This window comes from Melozone crissalis, unplaced genomic scaffold (genome assembly GCF_028551555.1).
Source record: "Melozone crissalis strain CALT ecotype California unplaced genomic scaffold, PUWL_Pcris_2 ptg000018l_1, whole genome shotgun sequence".
NCBI lineage: Eukaryota > Metazoa > Chordata > Aves > Passeriformes > Passerellidae > Melozone > Melozone crissalis.
Window position 1 is genome coordinate 5933495 of NW_026535796.1, and position 22174 is coordinate 5955668.

General features: G+C 36.6%; 1 long non-coding RNA gene across 1 annotated transcript; it reads left to right on the forward strand.

Annotated features, from left to right (window-relative positions):
* Positions 1-1981: 1981 nt before the first annotated feature.
* Positions 1982-21775, forward strand: LOC128936949 (uncharacterized). The gene is made up of 5 exons (XR_008483014.1): positions 1982-2063; positions 16441-16532; positions 17284-17644; positions 20291-20379; positions 21722-21775. It is a non-coding gene; the product is annotated as an uncharacterized LOC128936949 (long non-coding RNA).
* The last annotated feature ends 399 nt before the right edge of the window (positions 21776-22174 follow it).

Genomic DNA, 22174 nt, shown 5'->3' on the forward strand with positions numbered 1-22174 from the left:
GGGAATTACAGTGAAAAGTTTTTGAGTGCTTTCCAGGAGGATGCACAAGCTCAGACTTGCCTGATTTATTTCTACCTATGTCCTTTCACAGTCACTTTTTCTGAGCCATTTGGGAAGCTTCCTTATCTGCACATTGCTCTGTAAGGGGTAGGTGTGCCATCTGCATATTATTGTAAATTAGAGGATCCATCCATCTACTATCTTAGATGAGCATGGCTTTCCTGCAGGACTTTGTTAAATTGTGTAAATTTAATTTTCATATCCCTTCTGGAATATTGAACAAAACTAATTTTATGACTGTAGGGTTTGAAAGCAGAAGGGGCAGTAAGTTAATATAATTAATCATTGTGTCATTGCTGCAGAATAATGGACTAATTCTCTTCCTAATTTCCAGTTACTTATCATTTGAAATCTCCCAGGGAAAACAGCACTGTGTAGAAAGAACAAGGAACAACCAATTAAAGTAAGTGTTTTGTTTCATCATCTTAAGCAACTGTAACAGAACTGAGGAAACTCTGGTTGTGATTTATTAGTTGTATTTTTTGAGGTTTTTATATACAGTTAGATATTTGCATGAACTGCTTCATATGGAAAAAGTAATGAATTTCCCCACATTGCCATATTTTTGTGTGTCAGATTTGCATTTTTAAAAAAACAGTCAAGTACACAGAATAATTAGCTTGAGTTAAAATGAACAAAACAAACCATCTAAAACTCTTGGTTAAAAATTTTAGATATTTTTATTCCAACTCTGAAAAATTAAACTCCCCTGCAATTATAAATCAACAGTGATCTGCCAGCAGGTCCTAATTTGGGCCTCTTAAACTAAATACTTATGTTTGCTTACAGGACTGTTTCAAATATTTATTTTACAACTGATCATTTTAAATGTACCTACTACCCATCACTCATTTTGGTGTGGGACTGTGGAATCTGCTAAATCTTTGCAGGTTCAGGTTTAAACTGGCACAACTAAGATGACCAATATCTCTGATATCCCCCCCTGGGTTTGGAATTTGGATGATTTTAGAGAGAATATCAAGAAGGTGAATAAGAACAAATAGGAATGAGGCACTGGGAAATACTGAGACAGAGCTAAGGGAGGAGCTGGGGAGAAAAAGCATCCCAGGAATGAGTGTGTGGAGCCCATAAAGATGCAGCTGAGTGCCAGATGAGGTGATGGAAGGGCAGAGTGGGAATGGAACAGGGAATAGGAAGTTTTGGCATGTGTGACATAAGGCTCTGTGGGATGGGTAGGACAGGATGTGAATAGAAAAGAAAGATGTTTTGGCAGCTTCTGTTGCTGTACAGAGTTCAGCATCATTTCTGGCAGCAAGCTGGAAAGCATTTAAAGGCTGAGCTTTCAACTAAAAATTCTCATTAAGTAGAGGCCCAGTAACCCTGTCTAAAAGGTTAAAGCAAAAACACCAAACAAGGCAGCATTTCCTCCACTGTTTTTTATGTAAGTACAGCTAATTGAACTGAACTTGGAGGAAATACTAACTTGATTTTTTTTTTATTTTCTTTCCTTGAACAGGAACTCAGCATGAGCTGTTTGTTAGTTTGAAGTTTTAAAATTTGGAACAACTTTAGTCACTGCTGAACCCAAATGAGAACCAAACTGAATAAGTAACATATTTAACTGCCTAAGCAGATGTAAAAATTCAGGATCAGTTTGTAACAATTCTGTTTTCTGCATTTTTGTTTTGATCCCACTTTTCAATTATCCTGCCCAGATTTCTTCCAGGCTCCTGCTTTGAGTCAGGTGATGCTGTAGGTTGTAGAGGACCTTCTGGTGGGATGAGTTGGACAGAATTCATGTTAGGGTTTAGACCATGTAAATAGCATTCTTCAAAGTCTTCTTTTTTTTTTTTTTTTTTGATACTGCTCAATTTCTGCTTCCATCCCCACAAGAAGCTTCAGGAAGGGTGCAGAGGAATGGCCTGCCTGCCAGGCACTAGGGAGAATATCTCTCCATGTGGTGCTGTGCTGCAAAGTCAGCTGTTCTCACTGCCTGATTGTCAGATGAGCACTGCTGTGACAAAGCCACTTGGAAAAAACAGGTATTGTGTGGGTTTTCATCTGGAGCTGACATCAGGGGTTTTAAGAAAAAAGCTGAGAGATTCATATAGAAATTGCCATGCAATGGTTCATGCCGGTTGTGTTGTTAGCCAACTTAAATGCTGCACAAGAAAGCTTTTGGAGTTTGATTTTTGCTTTCCTCTGTCTGGAGAACACGGTGTCAAGCACCCATTTTTTTTATTTTAAGCACAGTCTCAAAGACTTGATTGTTCTTTGATCCTAGTGCTGTGCTGAAGGTAGTTCAAAGTTATAAGGAGTTATGTATGCTGTGTCTTAATGAAATGCTTGTCTGAAATTGAACTGATAGCCTGCTGTGAAAAAATCAATTTGCCATCAGCAACTGAATGTACTTGATGCTCAATTTAGTTCACCCAACTATTTCACGTTTGTTCCCTGTAGTAAAACAAAAGGGTCCTGAGAATTAATTACAGTGTTAGCATCTGCTCATGGCAGCTTTGCTGATACACTTGGTGGAATAAGATACTTAAGGCAGGAGGGAGATGGAGTGTAAAGTTTTTCCCACTGCCATTTCTTATGCAAATATCTTTTAAAGGATAGGCTCCTCTGGTGTTTCCTGTACTTTTTCTTTTGGTATTAGAGCACTCAGTTGTGTTTAAAACTAGCAAATGCTAATTGCTTCCAGATAATTTGTGTTATGTCACTTTTTCATAGTTCATATTTCCATAACTATTGCTGGCTGCTCACTGGAGTATTGTTTATTTGAACGTTTGGAATGGCATTTCTTAGTTTAAAGTTAATCCCAAACATTTTGGGGTGTCAGTAGATGAATGAGAAGTTGCTGAAGTTGCAGGTTCCTGAGATTCCCAGTGTTGGATCTTGTGTTAGTGTAATTCCAACCTGCTGTGCCAAGCACACTGTGGAGCAGCCTTGAATGCTGGACAAGAATACTTTTGTCTTGTGCAGAGTCTTCTTTAACAACTGCACCTATTTTAACATTAAAAATGGTCAGTGTGCTCACATGCCAACCTAAACTGAGGTTTTATTGTGCTGAACACAGAAACTGAGCTGGAACACAGGCGCACAAAATATCAGTAACTTTAGGATTTTAATATTTGATAATTTTGTATTTTAAGTCGTATTCAAGTAAATAAATCTTGGTCACTTGGTCTAGGAGATGGATCAGGTCCCATACTTTTTGTCTGGGCTTTTTTTACTTTATTTTTTTTGCTGAAAAGATATAAATTATCTTTCTTGGTATGCCTGAGAAAACATGATCTCTAAAATCCAGGAGATTTTCATTATTTTAAGTTGTCTGTAAGTTCTGTCATGTCAGATTTGAAATGTGTTCAACCACATCACTGTATTTTGGAGAGGATCATAGATTTCTGTGAAAGGGTGCTTGAAATTTAATCTTGTCCTATATGATTGTGATGCCTGTAGTGATGGTAGAGTTGTCCTGTTGGTATTGGAGAATGATTTTACTTAATGTAATTATAATAAAACCCCTAAATTTGGTGAAGTAAAACCAGGTTCATTTCAATTGCCTGTCCATTAGGTTGCCATGAACCAAATGCTTTTAACTTCTTAACTCATAAGAAGATTGTTGAAGCAGTGCCTGACACTGGTCAGGTGTTAATTACTGGTAATTAATATTAAAGCAAAAAGAAAAATATATAAATTAAATATGTAATAAATTAATACTCTTATAAAACTGCAGTAACATAGTGTGACATTTAATATGCACACCTGCATATCTTGTTTCTTCTTTCCTCTAGAATTTTAACTGAGGATTCAAAGAGTTTTTCTCAGCAATGGAAGAGCATTTCTGTATTTTGCAGATATGCTTTTTTAGAATATCACATGGCATGAAATTTAAACTCTCTGCACGTAGAACAGTTTTTGAAAGAACATTTGCTACTCCTTCAGAGTGAACACATCCTCTAAATAATTATTTTTGTATCTACTTAGCAAGGCCATCCTAATCAGGAAAAATGTCACATATCTTTATACAAATAAGGTGGTTATTTATTAAAAGTGCTGCTGAGAATGACTGTGATCTCTTAAGACAAGAGCAGATAGGTGAATTGAGAACTAATGGTTTCTATGATTCTTGAATATAGTTCTTATCAAGGAATATGCTTCATATGTTTGACAATATTGAGGGGACAGAAAGGTCTTATCATTCTATAATTTTTACAGTACATGGTAATTGTTACCTTGATAATACATTTTACATTTTTACATAAGCTGTAATACTTCCAAAGCAATTTTTTTCTATGTTAGCTTTGGTCCACAAGGTGTATGGAATCTTCTGATCTCCATTCCTTGCATGTGAAATAATTGTCAAAGAGAAGTGGTTTTCTTTTGAATACTTCAGCAAAACAGAAATGGGAATTTGTATGTGCTTTCAATTTGCTAGGAAGGGAAACAATTAATTTTTTTCCATTTTTTTTTTTGGTGTGGGAAAAGTATTCCTCATAGCCTAATATTTAATACAGCTGGGAGGAAAACTGTAGGTTTTGTACACCACTTAATTTCTCTAGACATTGAAATGTCTTCACCTGGAGAAGCAGCCTATTTTGTGTCTAGCATTTTTCATTAGAGGTACTAATTAGCAACAGATAACAAATGATGCTGTTATGCATTAATACTCAGAAGTGCATGCAGGATGGATGGATCCACATTGGACCCATCCCTGAAATTGGGGACACCTGCTCTCAGAGCTCTGGGCAAGATGCCAACTGCAGAAATGATATTGAAACAGAATATATTGAGTATTTAATATAGTTTTAAATAGAGGTTTTGTGGATTTTTTTTGAAGTAAGCATCCTTTATGTGGTTGCTTGCACTGCTTGGAATTGGACTTGATTGTTCAGATTGTGCCAGGTAGAAGCTACAGTGGAAGGGTGGGGGGAGTATTGTCTTTATCCTGTTGGTGTCACTAAAATATAGAATATTTTGTTACACTCCTATTTAACATAGATCAGTTTTCAAGCCAGATAATTGCCCTGATTAATTCCTTACTACACTTGTTTATCTTTGTGGCAAAAGGATATTTCCTTCAGCTTTAAAGGGCCTTCATTACTTATCTTTCCTTGATTTGTGGTAGCTACATGCATCACATTGCAACCCTCACCTTCATTTATGGTAGCAGAAGGGCTTCAAGTCCACCTTAAAATACTTCAGTAGTTGAACTCGTGTGTAGCTAAGAAAAATAAATCCAATAAGGTCCTTCTTTCAAATAACCCCCTCTCTGTAGACCATGGTAGGACATATGGGGCACATGCACACATAACAAAACTCTCTTTCTTCTCTTCTCATTTTAGTCCAGCTCAGACATTTGCCAGATATTGATTTTTCCCCCTGAATTTTCCTAAAATAATAAATTATAAAATCAAGCTGAACTTATTATTTATGAGGTTACAGCACAGCTGCTAATTTTTTCATGCTCCTGTATGTACCAGGAAACCAACCACATGGACATTTTATTTGTGAGATGTTTTCATTTTGGTGTTTCCATGTTTGTTGGCTGCTTTGCACTGAAACAATGTTTTCCTCTGCTTCCTTAGCCAAGGCAGAAAATTCTTGATTTGAACTCGTCTAATTTCTCACTGTTTTAGCATGTAAGTATAGAAAGGTTACAGGGTTGGATTTTTTAGATTATTTCTCTTTTCTTGAATTCTCTGCAAACCAGAAGTTTAGAGGGAAGGTAGGGAATTATATCAGAACAAGCCTTTAATGAGCCATCACAACAGGTACATATATCTTATTGGAGGCTATTCCATTGCCACAGCCCCATGCCTACTAAGATAAATATTTATGTAAGAGGGTGGTTTTTACCTGCATATCTTATTTAACTTATATTAGTTTTTTTAGCTATGGAAAACACTCCATGTTCTTTGTACAGCAGTCTGTGCAAAAATTCTGCAATAGATTGTGTTGTAACTGAAAAACTTTTAGGGGCCTTCCAGCTGAAGAAGTTTGGAAGAAGTGCATTAAATTTGATGGCAGACAAACTTTAGGGAGGAATATCGACAATTTTATTGTATGGGGAAAATAAAGTAAGAGTAAGAATTAAGTTTTACTCTTATTTCTCTTCAGTAAATAACTATCTTACAACAGTGCACAGGATTCACATGCCTCTGTTTGTATTCTTAAATTTTGATAGACTTCTGCACTTTATGACTGTTCAAACTGCATGTTGATTGCAGTGGAAATGAATGAGGTTTGATTTAGTACCACTGAGTTTTCATTTTCAAGGAATATCTTAAGTAAAATGCACCAATGTGGTATACTCTGGAAGATCCTAGGAACAGTTTTCTGTATCCTTTTCCTCCTTTCCAATCCTTGAGAGCCAGTCTTTGAGATTATAGATTATTATTTTGAGATTTTTCATAAAGTAGATAGGTGAGCATATGTTTGTGGGCACTCAACCATGTGTGTTCCTGGGAACTTTTATATTTAATGTAAAAGAGAAATTGGTACCTTCCCAGTTCATGATAACAAAGTATGGAATTAAGAAATACATATATTTTATTGTGGCAGAAAAGCAAACACAAAAGAACAGCACTGAAAACATGACAGCAAGGTTAACATAAGTTTTAGGGAGAAAGGCATGTTTGGTTGCTTACCTTTTCCTTCTGCTTAATAGAATTACCTCATTTGTGACTTTGCATTAAATTCTGCCTTACTGTCATGTAGAAAAATAATTTTTAATTAATGTTACCTTTCGTGCATTTCAGAGACCCATTGAAATCTGTAATTACTTGCAATTTTATAATTCATTTTAAGTACATAATGACATAGCTGTTTACCTATGTAATCTATGTACTGGTATGTGACTTCATGCAGCATAGAATACTTTTTTTTTTTGCAGACCTATGTTTAGCTGATGTTTGATTTAATTTTTTTAATGATAAACCTTAGATAGCTTTTTAAATTGAGATTTTTGTGTGTAAGTACTGAGTGACTGGACTGTTTTGATTGGTATCAGACAGGTTTAAGGTTGGCTTTACATTTAAAGCTAACTTTATACAAGTTATAGAGTTTTCATTATGAAAGATTTAATACTGAGAATACCAAGTATCAGTACACAGAATACCAAGAGATTTTTCTGCAATCATGTCTAAAGCACTTTCTCTTTTATATTTTTTCTGGGAAAAATGTTGACCCGGATGCCATGACTTGCAAATTTATCCCCATCTCAATGGTAAAATCAGTAAACATTTGATGTGAAAGGAAGAAATATGGATGATTTCTGAATAGAAATTCTAAAAGTCTTGGTACAGTGGTTGGCCTCCACTTTTCATCTGAGGTCACAGCACCTTTTGTGAAGGAGAGCTTGATCCTATCTCTAAGCTAATAACAAAGGAAATGTAGAATAAAGATGCCACCTTGTGGGTGAACTAAATGATGCAGTAGATGGTTCAAAATGTTTAACAAATAGATTCTATGTATTTGTGACTGGCTGCTAGAAATTGAAGTTGGTTTTTTTTTTAACATTTAGATTTATTTTTGGAGTTTATGTTTGTGAATTTTTTATGAAGTATTTAAGTAACAACAGTTGGACCATTCTGGAATAGGTGTTAAATGGCTGCTAAAAATCATGCTTGTAGTCAACAGATAATTTTGTCATCAAATTCAATGCATTGTTCCTAATGTATTGAAGCACAATTTTAATGCTGTCTTCCTGACCTGATTGACAAAAAAACCTCAAAAACCAAAAGCAAACAAACAAAAAAACCAACACGACAAAAACCCCCAAAACAACCAGACAAGAAAGGGAAGATTTTGCAGATACTCCCTGTATGAAAACAAAATGGTGATGCATTCAGGTTTCTGTGCTGGAATTCTCAATAGATGCCAAGATTAACACATTATATGTGTTAATTTGTCATTCTTAACTGCATGCCATGGTATTTCTTGCAGCATTCAATGAAATACCAGGTGTCTACAGACCTTGGTTTTGAATCACCTTTGCCTTGGGCAGGTTTATATAGAATGCTCTGGATTTTTAGGGCTTTATTGTAATGTTTTTTGACTCATTCAGTGGTAATGGCCTCTCACAGCTGCTCTATATGGGAAACACAATTGAGAGAAATGATACTGATACCTCTATTCTTGTACAGATTTTTGGACATTCACTAATTTTGGATTTTGCTTTGGAAGATACATGTTTGCTGTGCATCCATGTTTCTTGCATAAGAACATTATAAACTCTTCAGGATCACTTAAGCTTGTTTGTGGCATTCTGAATCTTTGACGTGACACTGGTGTAAGGAACATTTTCTGCTTATTTAAGTTACTATGAGCACCATCGTGTTCCTTTGGCTTTGGATTGACTTCTTCCTGGTTTGTCTACAGGTCTTAGGATGATTGTCAAGGTAACTGATGTAAATACCTTTGTAGGATTCTTCTTTTCTATGAAATTTGGTTCAGATTAGGCAAAGGCAACTCCTGTCCTCTCCCTTTTTCATGGCCAATTGGATTAATGCAGGGGGGTGTTCTGCTGTGCAGCTGAGCAAGTCATCACTGGCAATTAATTTCTCCACACCTGGCATCTCAGATTAATTTATAAAGGTATGGTTTTACTATTAGCCAAGAGATAGAGATTTTATTTGGTAGCTGGAATGGTAGAGGAATTCCTGACACCTGGCCACAGCTCTGAAATCTGCTTCTCGCTGGCGTGCTGCCCCCATGAGCTGCTGAAAAGGCTGTGGGAGGCTGCAGTAGCACAGAGTGAGCTCTGCTGTCTCAGGGCTCTCCTGGGGGCTGAATAGTAGTGTGGTGGCTTTTCTTGGCTGATGTTGGCCACAAGAGGTCAAGTGTTAAAAAAAATAAAATCTGTCATAGCACAGTGTAAAGTATTCCTAGCCTGAAGTTCTTGTAGGCTGTTCTGTGTTATGCTCTGAGTTATCTGCATTGGGCACCCTTAGGAATCAATGACATCAGAATCACCCAAGAAGTCAAGCAATAAATGCCAGATGCAGATTAATTTTTTGTATAGTTGTGCAAAGCTTTTAAGCATGCCAAGCTTTTAATAACCCCATGCCCCATTATTTCAGTGTGCTTATGTATATTTAAACACTAGTGCAAGAAATTAGCATCATGTTTGCTGGTTCAAAATCTATTCCTGTCTATTTCTAATGTCCTAAAAGAGTGCTTTTGATTTGAATGATTTTTCTCTTCTATGGCAGCTGAGTATTCTGAACTTAATGCTTTGTGCCCTGCTCTGAAATGATAGGGTATACAAAAAACTATGCCCTGAAAAAAAATTATGCCCTGAAATTCATTCAAACAGTTAAAACTTATTATGTCTAGCAGAGACAGATTTAAGATTACTGAGGTTTCTGGTTGAAGTACTCCAAGCAGAAATCCATACTCCATTAGGTTCTGAAACATTATGTGACCTTAATTTTCCAGGTATTTTGCCCTTCAAGTTGAAGATAGTATTTTAATACTATTTAAGTCTCCTGAAGAGCCTTGTAATATGATAGGCTTAAGTTGTGAAAAATGTGAGCAAAATAAGAGTTAAAAAAGTAATTTAGGATTTTGTATTTTTTAAAATGTGTAGCAACATAAAGATATGCATCAAATGACACATTGAAATAGGTGATAAAATTTGCATATTTTTGGTGCATTTTCCAGTGAAATTATGTGTGCATGCAATCAACCATATTTCTTGTATGAAGGTCTTTCTTTGCATTTGACTATTTTAGGCAGAGGCATTTCCAGTGATACGAACCTAGGGATTTGTCTTTTATGTTGTGGTGTACTTCACATAAAATTCTACCTGCAGAGCAAATGTAGGATCATATCTCAGGAGATGAAAGAGAATTTCAGAACTAAACTTACTTTGTGGGGGAAAAAAAGAAGAATTAGATTTAAAAAATGTCCTACAGAAAAAGTTAGGGGATAAATTTGTTTTCCTATTAATAAATGCAATGTTTTCTTTCAGCAATATTAAATAAATGGAAATTAAAATTATCAGCAGCTGGTGGTATGCCCAGCTCCATGAGATGTTAGAAGTGTACCTAATAAATAACAGCAATGGCTTCTGATATTTTATCCCCTCTAACATAATCCTTGAGTGCTCCCATGGCTAAGCAGTATGACAGAGGCAAAATACATCAATGCCAAATAACTGGAAAAAAGAAAGAATATGTAGTTGAACTATAAGGGCGCTTATTCTGGGTGTGAAATTATATATTATTGATGTGTATATTTGTATATTGTGTAAGTGTGTATCTCAGTGGTTATCCTAAATTTTGGTGGTTTGGGTTTTTTTTTTTTTTTCTGGTCTAAAAATCATGTTTTATTCATATACACCAGGAAAATGTTAATGGCAGGGTTTTCTGTAACTGTGTACAACACTGGTTGTTATTATATTCTGTAACAACTTAGTGTAGGTTGTCTTACCTAAAGATTTTCATTAATTTGCCCAAAATGTTATTGAATGGACCATCCTTTTGACAGGCCTGTGTGCTGATGGCTGCCTAGCAGATTCTGCAATGTCACGATGTGGGTGTCAGCACTGAGACATTTCTCAGTCACATCTTCAGGTTGGGCATTCTAGCTCCTGAGCACAGGAAGGAATGTAAAACATAACCCAGCAGGCAGCCATTAATTGCATTTTGCTTGTCTGAGCTGCAGTTTGCCTGCTCCAGGCTGCCAAACACCGAGTTTTTCCCACGGATCTCATTAGCTGTTGTCCAGTCCTGGGGGTTTGCTGCCAATTTGGGATCCTTCTCTGAGAGCTGCAAGTGCAGTGGTTGGTGCTGGCTACTGAATTGGGTCTCAGTGGCTGGTCCAGTTTTGGTGAAGTCAGAATAAATTCCTATTGCTGTCAAGACTGCCAGTTCTGGTTTTTAAGCGTTGCAGGCTGCTTTGGCATTTGGTGAGTGTGAACATTCACCCTGTATTTCTGCCAAACAAGGAGTAGGACAACTGTGAGTGCAGAAAGGCAGCCAGGAATCTTGAATCGGAGCTGTGAAAAATGATGTCTCCTTTAGTCTGTGCTTCAGGGTTTTATTTTGCCAAAAACAGCAAACTTGACCTCTGATTTGCTAAATTTTACTAACTAGCAACTGCAAGCAGTCTAAAAAAAGCTGTTTCAAATGATTCACGATTGTATATTTGTTGATTTTTTTTGTTTCATCTAGAAAGCTGTGAAGTTTTGTGTCTACTTTACTAGGAGTAATTAGCCCAGCACTCTGAAATGCACATAGTGAAGGGAGGAATTTAGGAAGATTGTGGAACGGAAAATGCCATCAGAATATGAAAAGGTTAAAAACTTATAAAAATTTCCAGTGTTGGTGGGGTTAAGGAAAGATCTTTGTCAGATTTCTAGAAGTACCAAGTATACACCATAACACATCCACTTACTACATAGAGTTTTCTTGAGTCATAATTTTTGTAATCCCATTAGTCCTTATTGAGAGAACAAGCTTCAATCTGATGCTGGAAGGATGAATCAATTTATATCTTTCAATTTATATCTTGCTCTTAAAAAGAACTAAATAAACTTGTGGCCACTGTTTCTGTCATTTGCAGAATCTCTTCACAGTGTTATGTCACTTGTAATTGTAATCTTGTAATCTCTGTGGTTCTGCATGGCAAACACTCTGGCATTCTCTAACAAAATCTAGTTTTCCTGTTCTCCACATTCCAGTCACAGATAAAAATGTTTTATCTCATAAAATATTGGGCCAAGAGTGTTTCTATCTATCATTTTACAAGAGAAGAACAAAACTAAGCTTTATCTTTGAAGAAACAACATGATCTTGTCCTTTTAATAGAAAGAAGAGATCCTTTGCCTGTGAAAATTAAATCCTCCACAGTTTGTAGTTGCTTTTAAAACTCCTCAGCCTGACAGTGAAATTGTGTAATCTGATAATAGCATGCCTGAGGCTTGTTGTGATTTTTTGGGCAGTAGTATTAGCAGATGCTGTGCTCTGTTGGTTTTAGTCACTTAGGGTTTCATCCTGATCCCACTGACCTGAGTGTAAATGCAGTGTGATTACTCTGACTTCACTGGAATTACCATACAGAATTTGGGGTAACTGAAATCCGCATTTATTTAATCACACTTGTAGTTCTGCCGTGGGCTATTCAGAAGTCACTAAAGAAAGAAAGGTACAGGTGACTTTTCTCATCTCTTTGTGACAGCTTTCTTAATTCAAAGAGTGTTTGCTGCTGACCAGTTGTTAGAATTGCCATGTATCTGTCTGTGTGTTTGTACTGATGACTCAAGGTCTCGGTGCTAAATGCATACACGGGGTGACTTTCCCTTGTCTTACAGCCAGTTTGAGTTGCTTTAAGATTCCTGTGCCTTGTCACTAGAATTTCTCTTTATTCATGAACCTTCTCACTGACTTTACAGGCAGTTTGATATGAATATATTTGAGTGTCTGTGGTTGGATGCAGTAATTTGACATGTTCTAGAAGTGGTAAGCGGTTGGCGTTAGTAGGTGGCCATAAATAAAAACTAGCGAAATGCAGGATCTAATCCCGCAGTCATTTTTCCCCCTCTGATGCTGTCAATGGGAGATCTGTCTTTGTAACAGGGACTAAGGCATCAGGATTGTACAGAACAGAAATTTTAACTTGTTCACAGCAGATTTTGTAGCACAGATGTCTTCAGTGGCACAGATGTGAATGTTTCCTATTTAGTGAAGGCTTTTTCTTAGCTCTGGAGGCTTTTCAGACTGGCAAACCAAACTCTCCACAGCAGACCCTTCAGGTTTTTCTATTATAATATAATAAGGGTAGTTAATGCTGAGCCTCATGTACTTTTTTCCTCCTTTATTTTACTGACCAAAGAAATTTAATGGGAATCTTGTGCCCCTTTGTTTCTCATGGTTCTCAAAATCTCCCATTTCAGTATTTTAAAACTCCCAAGTAAAAGATTCTAATGGATGAAGGTGTTAGAGATATCTGTGTTAATAACTACTGACTGCTACTCATAACTGGTGATTAAGTAGTAACCAGTTTATTATTATAATCCCTGATAATAAACTGGTTCACTATATCTTTTATGCATCCTTGGGGTAATTTAGGGATAACACAGAAATACTAAACAAAATCAAGAGGAGGAAAAAAGGGAGGAGAACGAAAGAGGTTTTTGACCTGGTTTTTTCCTGGTACAAGGGGGGCTGTTTGGGGACACATGTGAAAGCAGGATTTTAGCTGTGTCGAGGCTTGGAGGACCTGCAACACACAGAGAGGAAGGTCACCCTTGTCTTCTGTCTCCTCTTCTTTGTGATCCTGATCTCAGTGACCACAGAAGAAAGCAAATGTGTTGTTCTAGGAGAGAAGGTCTCCAGAAGTGTCTGACCTAAGCCATGGCTTTCTCTTGGCTTGGACTGCCACGTTCTTGTTCTGGTTTTGTCACTGAGGGCAGGGCTGGCCCAGTACTCCAGTGCTGCTGTTCCCTGCTCAGGTAAAATCTGATGCAGCTGTTAAAGGGCTGTGGTGCTGCATGGGACACGCCAGGCTCTGGGAATCTCTAGGAAAGAGTTCATGTGCTTTTTAGGAATTCCTAGCCTGCTTTCCAGGAATTTGCCTCTCAGCTTTCCAGGCATTTGCATTGTGCTTTCTAGGAAATGCCAGCTTCTGCTTTCTACTTACATTTCCTCATCATTTTCCATTATTTCCCCGTGTTCTTTTGTGGTTTTGTTTTTTTTTTTTTTTTTTTCCCCTTTGCTGCATCATAATAATTCACCCTCAATTTACAGGAATTGCTTATGTGCCTTCTGGAAATTTCCTCTTTCATTTCTAGCAATTTATCTCAGGTTTTCAGTAATTCTCCGTGTCTGCTGGCTATGAATTTAACATCCCATATTTTGTGAATTTTCTTTGTGCTCTCTGAGGAATCTCCCCTCTAGGCAGGTAGCCTCCGCAGATTTTTGCTCTGTGCTCTGTAAGAATTTACTTTGCATGTTCTAGAAAATTTTCCTTGTGCATTCAAGGAATTTCTCTCTGCCTTCTAGAAATTTTCTCTGTGCTGCCTAAATATTTTCTCCTGCAAATTCAAGTAATTTCCCCTATGCTTTCTAAGACATTCTATATGAGTTTTCTAGAAATTTTACACAGGTTTTTGAGGAATAAACCCTTTTCTTTCTAAGAATTTCTCACAGGTTTCCTTGAATTTCACCTTTCAATTTCTGGCAATTACATCCTTTTCATTTAAACTGAGGGTACAAACATACTAATCACAAATGATTATGTATTAATTTATTAACTAGTAGAATCAACTATTTATATGGTTTATATCTCAGGCCTTTTGTGTTGACCCTTTACTTTATGCAATCTGGATTGAGGTCCTGGCCCTGCTTTTTTCTTTTCTAGGTGCTGCTCTTCTGTAAGCAAAATTGTAGGATGAGGCCTCAGTGTGCATTCACAGCTCTTGCAGTACTTGTCTTCCTGTACCAATCATTTGCCATGTAATAATATTTTAGAATGTTAATTGTGATAACTGACGTTATCTTAATTTAACAGATAAGGAAAATTGTAGCAGGAGGGTGGTGTAACTTCTCAGCTCCCAGAGGAGCTTAGAGAAGATTTAATTTCTAGCTCAATTTAGAAGCAGATATGCCAGAGTAGAAGAGAAAAATCAGTAAGGGTTGAACCCCAGCTTTCTGGTTTGCTTTGGTTTTTTTTTAAATCAAGTTCAGGTATTGCAGATGCTAAAAATCATGGAGGAGTTGAAACAAAATAAGATCTAGAATCTTAGTTTCTAATATATTGGCTACATAGCTCCCACCTTCCAACACCAGAAAGTTCAAAGTGGGAGCTCCCCGTTCCCAATTTTTATCCCTGATGGATGCTGTGTCTCTTGGCATGTCCGCCTTGACCAGCAACAGCTACATACAGTTTCTTGGATCCCTCACAGCTTTAACTTTGGTCAAAAGCACCGACAAATACCTGTGGGTTGGAAAAAAAATAACTTCAAATTGCTCTTTGGTCACATTGTCAATTCACATAGGAAAAGAAAGCAGAGTGTATATGTAATAGGGAAATGCCTCTAGATGCTGAAAGCTGCCACATAACAATTCCTCCTCTCTTTCTCTGTTTGTGTCACATGGTATTAAAAAGAGACAGGTATTAATCTGCTCCTCCTGTACAACTTTAAGTTGTCTAAAATTTGCTTTTATCATAGTTACCTCAAGTGGTTAAGGCAGATAATTCACTACTGGAGTGTTTGAGATTTTTATCTATCCATGGGGCAGTCTGCCTCACCATTTGCTCATTCTTTAATTGGTTAATTAAATATGTTATAGCTTCTAGCTTTAGAGATTAATAAAAGCTTGCAAAATAATCTGGTAGGTACACAGAGATGGGGTAGGCTTTGCCTGGTGTCTTGCCCTATGGTTCTGACACCCACAAGGGTCTGAGAAAGACCACATGACTCTCATGACGGGATTAAAACATCATGAATAGAAAATCTTAATCAAAAGCTAATGTAAAATTGGTATTTTTCATTTTTATTTTTAATTTTTTTAATACTGGAAGTAATCTGGATTAAAAGAGCTGTAGGCCCCTCCCTGACTTATTGCTTTGTTGATTTATTTATTTTGAACTCGTACTATTTTCTTGTGCCTAGACAAAAGGTTTACGAAGGTGCTTGTGAAAAAGTTATTTCTCCTTTTTCTTGAATTGCCATATTGATAATTAATTTAAGAAGAAAACCCATATTCTTTATTGATTTATCAACAGAAGACTTCACTCCAGTCAGAATTTTTTAATACAAAAATTTTGTTCATAGGCAAAATGCAAGATAAATTCAGGATTTTAGCCATTTCCTAATGTTTTCAGAACATCTTCAAGAGGACAAAAAGATTTCTACATATCATTAAGCTTATCTCTTTTTTTTTGTTAGTTATCACATTTTTTCCCTGGTACATTTCAGAGAATCAAGAACTGTAATAACTTTATCATATTACAGTTAAAAATTTCTTAGATAGGAGGATAGTAAGAGTATTAATATTGTCAGAGACTTAAATATGGAAATAGGGTATTAATCACGTTTCATGTAAATTGCAAAACGTAGGCTATTGAGTGAGATTAGAAGTTATCTCATGATAAAAGCACTCTATCAGAAAAGAACATTCTCTTAAGTAGTTTTTGTCTCCATGTAAGTATTTTGTACTATTGTTTTCTAGTAAGTCATCTGTCATTCAAATAGAAAAGTCCTAGGTCGGGGAAATGAGGGGCTAGGATGGAACCAAAGGGCTTAAGGATGTTCAAATGACATCTGAGATTATCTCTGAGGTGCATCAGAGGCAATGGAGCAGAGGAGATTTTGCAGGATGCCAGCTGAAAACCTGTTCCTTGTTTTCTGAGGGAATGCAGGCTGTGCGCTCTCAGCTCAAGCCAATGCTCTCCATTTTCTCGCAGCTTGGATCCTTCTTTGAGCTCACTGATGTCCCCCTGTGTCTGCAATGCCAACACCCTCGTGTCTCCAGAGACTGAGGCCCCCTTTGCCAGAGGTGAGCAGTGCTGCTCCTGTCACGGCTTGGGGCAGCAGCTCCTCAGTGTGGGGAGCAGGTACTTGCTGAGGGATGGTCCCAAATTTCAGCACTCTGATCCCTGTCCTGCAGCCAGCTGGAGGCAGTCTCCTGTGCCTCACTTGCAGTAGCCATTTGCAATGGTAGAATGAGTCTCTTATATAGGTGGGCAACTTGATGGTGTTCCAAGAGTTAAAGGCTTGTAAATCCCCCAAAACTTGCAAGGGTTGCTTCTCTGTTGTCTGCTGTGGAGGAGCTGAGCTCTGGCTTTCTTGCCTGGAAATGTTTAGCTAAACTTTCCTCCTTTGGTGCATTTTAACTCCTTCTGAGCCTTTTTGTGGGGCTTCTCTTTTGAGAAAAGTAGACTTTACACAAAGAATCACCTGCAAATCAGCTTTCCAGGGGAATTGCAAGAGTACCCAAATATGCTTGCTTTTGTTATCCCTGTTTTGGCAGCACTGCTGAAGGATGTCCTCACATGATGCCAGTTAGAAGCAAAAGTTCATTTTTATTGGATGCTCCAGATCAACAGCTTCCCAAGTTTATTGAAGTATTTTGAAATCCTCTGAAAATGTGTTGTGTACCATTTGCTTTGAAGGAAGAATCTATTATCGTTTTGTACTGTCTGGTGGGAAAAAAATGTTTGCTTTTTCCATTTCTGAATGCTCCCAGAGATTCTGTAGCTAAAAAAGCTGAAGTATCATTTTTGACTGTGTGTTTTTTGTTTTTGCAGATCTGCTGTCCAAACCAGCATGCTGTGTTATGCCAACCCAGTGCCTTGTCAGTGTGGCAGACAGCTGTAGTTAGAATACAAGGCTTTTGTGTTCCACCCACCCCCTCATCTCTCAGGTTTTATTCCACTTCTTTGAGCAGTGGACACATTCTTGCCAGTCTCAGTGTTTTAATTTAATTTGGGCACAGACTATATAAAATTGAACAGATGTCTGAAAGCAGTGGAGAGAAGACCATAAAATGAAACACGTGCTCAGCTCCATTTGAAACAAGCAATGCTGTATTTTTTTTGTCCCCATTGCCACAAAAGTCACACATGACTTGGAGGTGTGTGACAAGAGGGTCCAACATGGGAAGAGGAGGTAAGGAGACTGGAATTGGACCTAATTTTCTTTCCTATGTATTTTTGAGGTGTGTTTTCAAGACTGGATGTTTCTTCATCTTCTACCAGCACTCATTTCTCTAAAGCAAAGGTTGTATTTCCCAAGAAATTTAAAAAAATATTTAAAAAACCCAGTAAAATCTCTTCCACAAAAATATTTTTCAACTCTTTCCCCTAAAAGATAACTTGACTTTATTTTCAATGGGCATGCAAAGTGCTGGTTTCCAAGAAATTCCTGGAAACACAGGGTGGTAGTTCCATCCAGTAGGCAAGCCAGAAATTCCATAGCACAAAATTTCACTGCCTAAAATAATCTATTAATCAGAAGATAAGTTGAACAAATTAACCTGAAATACTGACATTTAAAAAGTGTTTTATTTTTGAATATATTGAACAGTATTTTTAACCTTAAGGTAATGTAAAAAATAAGATTAATTACATAATTTTTTGAAAAGTTGTCATGATTGTGACATGACAGTGATATTCATATGTGATACCATGCCTTAAGATTGAGCCAATTTTTTGCAGAAGGTTTGTCTGCATAAATGTCTTCAGCAGACAAATTTTCTTACCCCTGTCTAAACTGATGAAGAAATTCATGCTCTAAAGGACTTATTAAACCTAAAAATAGCCTAACAGACATGAGATTAAATTTACAGTCTTTAAAGGTGTTGTGTTTTGAAAATAAAGGTTTTGTTTTAGGAGTCAGACTTTGCACGTGATGGACAATTCTCTGGTTTTCCTCCCTTCCACTTGCACCTTGATGTCTTTCGATTGTGGTACCCTTTAGATGTAGAAAAGTGTGAAAATGGTAATAGCATTATGAAGGTGGTAGGTGAAAAAATTGAGACTGAAGCTGGATTTGAAGTTGATTGTCTTTAATTTCTCAGTAGTTCACTGTCATTGATGTACAGTCTATTTTCTTATCATTCCTGCAGTAGTTAATATTGATGGAGACATATTTATCCTGTATCATAATCTTCTCTTTCATACTGAAGACTTTAAAATTGTTCAGTTGAAGACTTTAAAAGCTTTTGTTGGAGAAGTTTGTTACATGTGCATCTGAAAAGAAAATTGAAAAAAGCACTGAAACTGAAATTTCAGAATTAAATGCATCATCTTGGAAAGCAACATAATTGGTTCCACTATCCAGCAGACTTCTACATTTGCATTTCTTTATATTCATATATATGGTTAAAGTAACTGCCACCTTAACTTAGAATATCTGAATATGCAACCAATTATTTGCCTTTGTGTCTTATGTGGAAAATGTGAATAGGGGGAGGATATGTGAAGTCTCAGCAAGGAAAGGGAAGATGTGTAACCATAGATGTTGGTCACTACTGCAAAAGCAGTGTCAAATTATATTGGATATTCAGCCCTAGCAATTGAAAATGTCATATCTCTCTAGATGTGTTACTGGCATCTAAACACCATCCACTTTTAGATCTCCCAGAAGTTTTATGAAAATGCATGAGAAAGTTTCCTTAAATGGCACTCTTGTCAAAGGAAATATGCCTGGGAGGCAGTGGGGTTTTTTCAGTATTGCATTCAGGAACAGCCACTTCATTAAGGACAGTTTTTAATATGTACATTCTCAGTTATGGGCAGTTTTTGCAATTCCCAAGCCAGAGGCATCATGGAAGGTGACTTTTTTTTTTTTTTTTTTTGTTTTTGTTTTATTTACCAATTGCATTTACACAGTGACTACCTACTCTGTCTAGTTTCCTAGAGAACACCTGTGGAATTTCTGGAAATCAGGAAGGAAATGCATGGAAAGCAGCTGGGAAACTGGGAAGACACTGGGAAATTTTCTAGGAAGAACTTAGTAAATTCCTGAAAGTTGGGACAGAATTCCTAGAAAACAGAGGGAGATTTTCAAAAAAAAAAAACACATGGGGGAAGTTACCTGCAGAGAAAGGGGAAATTTCCTGAAAAACCAAGTGATACAGCCTAGAAAGTGAAAGGTAGAAAAAGGAGGAGAGCAGCCAAAGTGAATACTTTCAACAACACACTTAAGATTTCTAGGAAGCTGGCTGTGGATTCCCCAAAAGCACACAAGGAAGTCTTATAAAGCAAAGGGGGAATTCCCAAAAATCTTGTGCAAAGTTATGGGCATGAGAAAAATTGTGGCAAGTGTGGAATACGTGGAAAATTTCCCAGAAAGCTGGAGATATTCCTTGAAGGCAGTGGAATGATCTCCTGCAAAGAATGAGGTAAATTCCTACGGTTTGGGGTGTGGATGGGCACTCCTAGAAAGCAGAAGGGGAATTTTCCAGCAATCATGTGGGAATTTGATGGAAAACAGAGAGGAATTCCAGGCAATGACAGGTGGCAGCTCATGATACTTTTCAAAGTGAAGCAGAAAACTTGTACCAAACTCTGCAAGCTGCTGATCCCAAGCCTTACAGCAAATATGCATGAAGGCTAAAACATATTGAGTAAAAAATACTGCAAATATTTTTGTTGGAAAAATCAGATTTCCTCTCTGATAGTGAAAACGTTTTTTGAACATATGATTGCAGAGTTCAGATTAGTTTATATTAATGGACAATCAATATAGTAAGTTTTTTAATAGTAATTTTTATGATTGTCTGTTTTTTGATGGAATTCATCCATTTGGAAGGAAACTAGAAGGTGGCAGCCTTGGGGTGATAACTGAAGTGAAACACAAGACTATCAAGAAATAAGCCATTAAAAAACTTCAGGAAAAGAGTAAGTAGATATGCGATATTCTTTAAATTATTCCTAGCTTTCTTACCATCTGATGATTCTCCTCTTTCAATATCTGTTTGAGCACCAGGTCATATTTGATACAGAATTTATCTTTTCAGTTAGGGAGATGTTTATTTTGATTTTTCAGGTAGTTCTTTGTGTCTCATTCATTGCCCCTGTGGCAGAAACCTAAAGTAGCATAAGTTTTGAAAACATTCAAACTCTTCTGTCAATCTGTGTAATTCAAGGCTCTTATTCTTTCAAGAAAGAATACTTGAGAATATATTTGCATATTAGATTGCAAAGTAACCAAATATCTTCAAAGGATATAAGCAATTGTTTCTTAGGTATTTATTTGAGTTTTTATCAATAAAGTAAGGTAAAAATAAGGAACAAAAAAAGTGTTTCATTCATAAATCAGTATGAATACCACAGTGAAAATTTTTTGCCTGAAGTTTTGTGGCTGACCTGACAGGTAAGATTTCAGGATTTTACAATGGCAGCAGGTATTATAAATACTGCAGTAGGATGTGTAAAACAATATTTGCTGTTAGCTGTGTGTGTAGAATTTTTTTCTTGGGATATTGAATTGTTTGGAAGTCTTATTTGATTGAAGTATTACAGTTTTAATTCCTAGTAGCTGAAAATTTACATTTTACTTTGTTTACTTTGTTTCAAGGGTTGGTAATCAGGCTTTCTGAAAGCCATTTTTAAAGCATTAAATGGAAGAGGCTTTAAGCTAAATCCATACTTAGCCCTTGATTTAAAATCACTGTATTTTTGTGCATTTTAAAAATGCATATATTTTGAAAGCCTGAGGCTTTGTTGTAGTGAACACAATACTGACAATATTTGTGGCTGGTCAATTGTCCTTTGCCCTCTGTCCATAAAACACTAAGTGCATTGGGGTTCTAGGTCATCACTACAGCTGCAGCATTGCAATTAATTATATATTGTTATTACATTAGAAGAAACTAAGCTCAGAGAGAACAAAATCATTACATTCTCCCTTTTATCAATATTAGCAGACATAGCTTGTAATGGAGCTGTGTGAGGATGGAGAACTTAAAAAAATGCTTTGTGGTAAAGGGCATTTTGCAGAAAATGAGACAGGACACATCATTCAAAGCCTTGCTTCAGCAATAACATTTCTGCACAAAAACTATAATTACATTGCTCTGTTTCTCCCATATGTTCATTGATTTTGAGTGTTCATACATTTAAAAACAGTTACTGATTGATATTTTATCTATTATTTATTTCATAGGATTAAAATAATCCAGTAAAGAAGAAGTAAAATATACTACATGAATGCATTTTTAGAACTTTATTTTTCTTACAGATGCAATATGTGCTGCCATTTTCTTTTACTTCTCTTTCTGCACCAGCTGTGGTAATAACTGTGTTATTATTTCTTAGCTTGCAACTGCTTTGCATTTTAACTTTTACTTAGTTCAGTTGTTATATGCACAATATATTACAGGAGGTAAAAAAGCAGAAGTGGATTGCTCCTGATACCTCCTCACAGCATTTGTTACATTTAAGGTTCAGTGAACATCAGAATTTTCATCCACCACACAGAACCACTGCAATTCTGCACAGTCCACAACAGAATTAACCTATCCAGTCAAAACTTCAGATTTTGTAGATGGTGAAGGGCTTGGAATTCTTGAGGTTTTTCATTTATTTTTCTTCTTTTTGCAAAGAAATGATTAAACTCTTTGTTATAATGTAGTGTTTTTAGGAACCCTTCTTTTACGTCTTTTTCCAGAGATTTATATGGCATTATGGAATG